Below are 5,535 nucleotides of genomic sequence, written 5' to 3'. Positions count from 1 at the left end.
TAAGTAGCTGAGGCTGGCTTTGAACCTGTGCGATCCTCCTGTCTCAGCCTCCCAAGAGCTGGGATTACAAGTGTGCGCCACCATGCCTGGCTTCACGAGAGGTTTTGAATTCACCACTTTGCTTGCTGAGTCCTAAGAGGCCATGTGCCTATGGTGACCGACTTGCTCGTTTGCATGAATCCTCTTTTCCCTTAAGTCAGGACTGACATTTCCAAGTTACACCGTGGGACAGAGCTTCAGTGTCTACATTTCCACTAATGGCCACTGTCAAGGTCTGGCCTGTGCATGGTGCACCACAGGCTCCCTGGTCCTGGCTCTGCTGTGGCTGGGGCAGAGAGGGCTGAGAGGGAGATTGAGGTGAGATGTATATACCCTCTGAGGTCTCACACCTTTTCTTTCCTTTCTTGGTGCCTTCTCTGAATCACCTGTTAGTTAGGAGCAATTATTTTTTCCTCCAACCTTCTGTTTAATTCATCCATTTATTTATCCCTGTTTTAAATTCATCTGCTTGTTTAAAATACACATTTTTGTGTGTGTGGCACTGGGGTTAGAACCTGGGGACATTCTACCTCCGAGCTATACCCTCAGCCCTATTTTTTATATTCTTTATTTTGAAACAGGGTCTCGCTGAGTTGCAAAGGGTCTTACTAAGTAGCTGAAGCTGGCCATGAACCAGGATCCTCCTGTCTCAACCTCCCAAATGCTGGGATTACAAGCGTGGGCCACCACTTCTGTTATAAAAAATACATAAATTTTTTTATGGTGATCATTGCGATGGCCCTGAGGATACACAAAGAGGAGGCGAGATGTGAATCTTTGGTGGAAGGTATGGCAGAAAGGGGTTTGGACAGCGTGTTTTCTGCAGTGTGGAGGAAATCAGCATGCACTGAGAGATCAAAGTGGGTACCTGGACAGAAGTGGAGACGAGAGAGGAGAGCTGGAGAGTCCTGGTAGAATTAAACAGGAGGTGAGGGCGGGCCTTGATGATATGCTTGTCAGGTAACACATCCAAGGAAGGAGAGAAGCAGCCATGTGTGGCGCTGCGCACAGAAGGGCCCTTGTCTGAAAGCTGGAGAGGCCCACCTTGGGGGATAGCAAAAATCCAGTGACACAGAGTTAAGCCCGTGCCCCAGCCCATGCATCCTGCACAGGTCCCATGTAACCCAAGGACACACAGCTAGACACCCTCAGCCATCCCATATCCTGACAGGTGGCACTCAAGCATGGAGTTCTCAATGTCTCATCTAGAAGCACATCCAGGGAGAATGCTCAGGAGATCAGGCTGTCCTCAGCCCTGGCATTGCTCCTCAGGCCCCGCACACATGCTCAGCCAGATCTATCAGCCCGACTAGCTGAGATGGGCAACGGTAGGACGCACAGGTAGAGCACCAGGACCCCACGGGCTGCTTCTGTTCTCCGCTTACCTGGTTACCTTGGCAACAGCATCTGTACCAGGATGCCAGAGAAGAAGTACCACCCAGCGCTGCCTCCAGGAGAGGTGAGGGGGTAGAGGAAGCAATGTCTGCAGTCAGGAGGCCTGACCCCGCTGTCCCTGGCAGGCTGCCTCCAAGCCACCTGACCTTCTGGGACTGTTCTGAGCAGGATACAGGGCTGAGGGCTCTCTGGTTGGCTCTCAAGGTCACTGTGAGCAGCACAGACCTCAGGTAAGAAACCAAATTGCCACTGCTCTGGGTGGCCTTGCCCAGGAATTGTCAGGAGACAGCTACTCTTCAGCCACCTGCCTGCGCCTCAACTTCTCACTTGCTCCTGTGAGGCAGAGAGTATTTGCTAACAAGCAGATGGTTGAGCTCCAGGAGACCGGCACACAGCAGGCCTGACCTTCCAGCACTGATATTTCTTCAGCTGACGCAAGAGGTGAACTTGTCTTTGATGCTTCAGCTCATGTGGAAGGAAAGAGATTGAGAGGGTCAGAAGTAAAGATGAGCAGCTCATCTCCACAACTACCCAAACAATAATCACAATAATATCAACAACAGCTGGACGTGGTGGCGCACGCTTGTAATCCCCGCGCTTGGGAGGCGGAGACAGGAGGATCGTGCAGCTTCAAAGCCAGCCGTGCTGGCTTAAGAGAACCTGTTTCCAAATAAAAAATGTAAAATAGGTCTGGGAGTGTAGCCCGGAGATAGAAGGGTTTCCAGGAACCCCAGCACAATAATAATAATAATAATAATAATAATAATAATAATAATAATATCAATAGCAATGATACCTTCGAAACAGTCACATCCAGAGAACTTCCATGTCAGAGCTCTTACCATGTTTTTTTATTTGCATTACTGGGGATGGATTCCAGGTTCCTTCAGAGGACTTTGAAGGAAGGGTCTGTTCCATGCTCCCTTCCCCTCACCCCCATTGCCTTGGGGGTGACCTATGGCATCCTGTAGTGTATACAAGCATCACCCTAACATCTGCCATCTCCTTTGTGTGCATGTCTGTCTCTGTCCAGATTCCTCCTCATTGTAAGGACACCAGGCATATCAAGTTAGGGCTCACTCTATGGCCTCGTCTTTCTAATTCATCTGCATGACCCTATCTCCACGTAAGGTTGTGTTCTGAGGTGCTGAAGTCAGGTTTTCAGCACATGGATTCATCCTCTATCAGAAGTCTACATAGGCCATCTTGGACCCTCACAGCAGGCTGGGGTCTGTGTTCCACGGACCAATCAGGCCAGTGAGCTCAGGGTCCCTGCAAGGTAAGGAGAGCCCATCTATCCATGCATTCGGGAGATGCACAACCTAGGGGGGGAACCCAGCTCTGCCTCCACCAGTTAGCAATGTGACTTACTGCTCACCCTCCCCATGCTTCAGTTCCTTTATTTATAAGCTGGGGAGAATGCAGGTCCACAAGTTTAAAACCTCAAGAGCACAAAATTAAAAAAAAAATTATGTCTCTAACTAATTTGGCAATAAATATGATTTGAAATAAGCACAGTTGAAAAAAATCTTGTCTTGAGTTGACCTAAGACTGGCTATCTATCTTTTGACCTACCTAGTCTCTTTATGTAGGCAACATCAACGTCTCCAGAGGGATCAGTGTGTGCGGTTACAGTGTGCTGCTGCGGATGCCATGGGCAAGATTTAACCTGTGATATGTACGTTGTGTGGCCTTTTCTCAAATACACAAGTCCTGACAGGAAGGCACTGCTGGTCTCCAGGTTTGAAAAAGGGATTGTGGACCCAACACATGTATCATAACAGTGTCACGAGGGTTAAGTGAGTTCTAATGTTTACAGAGCGTCGAATACTGCCTGGCAGAGTAAGCACTTGTTAGTAAAATAATAGCAACTCTCTTCCTAAAAGTCAAGGAAGAGGAGTCTGGTCTTTTTGTTTGTTTTTTTTGTTTTTGCAATACTGGGTATTGAACCCAGGGGCATTCTACCTCTGAACTACATCACCAATCTTTTTTTTTTTTTTTTTTTTTTGGCACTGAGAATGTCCCCAGCCCAATTTTTTATTCTTTATTTTGAAACAGGATCTCACTGAGTTGCAAAGAACCTCACTAAGTAATTGAAGCTGTCCCCGAACCGTGATCCTCCTGTCTCAGCTTCCCAAATGCTGGGATTATCAGCATGTGCCACCACACCCAGCTCTATTATTTATTCTTTGTTTTGAAACAGGGTCTCACTAAGTTTCAGAGAGCCTTATCAAGTAGCTGAGGCTGTCTGTGAACCTGCGATCCTCCTGTCTGAACCTCCCAAGTATTGGGATAACAAGTGCGTGCCACCACACCCGGCTGGATTCTGGTCTTTGAGTGCAGGGATGTCGGACACAGAAGCCTTTATTCTGTGTCTGTATGTGTCACACTCTGTGATTTCGGGTCTGGGACTCATGTCCTTCAGTCTGTAAACAAATTTTATTTATACGCTCTACTGAAGTAGTCTCCACCTTTCGAGATGAATGCGGAGTGAAATCAGGTTCTGCTGCTGAGCCTTAGGCTGCTATTACAAAATGCCACCGACTGGGTAGCTGAATAGCAGAAATGTATTGTCTTGTAGTTCTGGAGGCTGGAAGCCTGAGATCAAGGTGCTGCTGGGGTGGCTTCTTCTCAGGGCTCCTCTTCTTGTGTTGTAGATGAGTCTTCTTCCTCTGTTTTTGCTGGTCTTCCCTCTGTGTTTGTTATAACCTCTTCTGGTAAGGATACCAGTAGTAAGGCTCTAATGGTCTCATCTTAAATAATTACCCTTTTAAAGGCCCCATCTCCACATACAGGTACTGGAAGTTAAATATATGAAGCGGGGTGGGGGAGGGAAATTCATCCCATGACACTGTTTTGAGAAACTAGATGAGTGACCCCTCACCAGATGTGTAGGCCCTGTAGCTTGTCCTGTAGGCCCACTGGCGCTTAGGTTTTTCATGAGAGCCCTTGATAAAAATCATGCTGGGTGTGGTGGCGCACGCTTGTAATCCCCGCGCTTGGGAGGCAGAGACAGAAGGATCGCGCAGGTTCGAAGCCAGCTGCACGTACTGGCTTAGGAGACCCTGTTTCCAAATAAAAATGTAAAAATAGGTCTGGGAGTGTAGCCTGGAGGTAGAAGGGCTTCCAGGAACCCCAGTGCCAATAAATAAATAAATAAACAAATAAATAAATAAATAAATAAATAAATCAGGGCCTGCTTCGAAATCCAGGCGAGAGGATGGCAGGACCTGGCCAGAAAGTGCATTTGTTTTGACATTCCTATGAAACCTTTGTTAAAGTAAGGGGATGCAGGGAGCCTGTCACATGCCACTGCTGTGGTCCCAGGGAAAGGCCTTGAGAAGGGCAGGAAGAGGGGAGGTGGCCAGCGTGGGGAGCACTGCCTCCCTGCCTGAGCCCACGAGTGAAGCAGCTGCCCCTCAAAGCTGCCTCTGGGTGAATGCCCCTTGCATGTACGCAGGGACTCTGCCGTGTAGATGCCAGGAAGGGTGATCCTCCCGTCATCTCGGGATTGAGAGGCAGCCCCACAAGGAGCTCAGCTTGCTTCCTGGTGGCTCCCAGCCATCCCAACCATCTCGCCACCCCTGCCAGAGTGGTTACGCCTTGCAGCAGGGTTTAAGAGACAGGCAACAATCAGTGCATGGGAGGCTGAGATAGGAGGATCACAGGTTTGAGATCAACCTCAGCATTCTTTTTTTCCGGGTCTGGGAATGGAACCCAGAGGCATTCAACCTCGGAGCTATACCCCCTGCCCCATTTTTAATTTAATTTAATTTTATTTTTTTGTGGGTCTGGGGATGGAACCCAGGGACATTCGGCCTCTGAGCTACACCCCCTGTCCTATTTTTTTTATTCTTTATTTTGAGATAGGGTCTCACTGAGTTGCAGAGGGCCTCACTAAGTAGCCGAGGCTGTCCGGGAACCGCAATCTTACAGTCTCAGCCTCCTGAATGCTGGGATTACAAGCATGTGCCACCACACCCGGCTATTCTTTATTTTTGAAACAGGGTCTCACTAAGTTGTGGAGGGCCTCACTAAGTAGCTGAGGCTGCCTGCGAACAGCGATCCTCCGGTCTCAGCCTCCCAAATGCTGGGATTATG

This window comes from Muscardinus avellanarius, assembly GCF_963383645.1.
Source record: "Muscardinus avellanarius genome assembly, chromosome: 5".
Taxonomy (NCBI): Eukaryota; Metazoa; Chordata; class Mammalia; order Rodentia; family Gliridae; genus Muscardinus; species Muscardinus avellanarius.
This window is presented reverse-complemented; position numbering follows the sequence as displayed.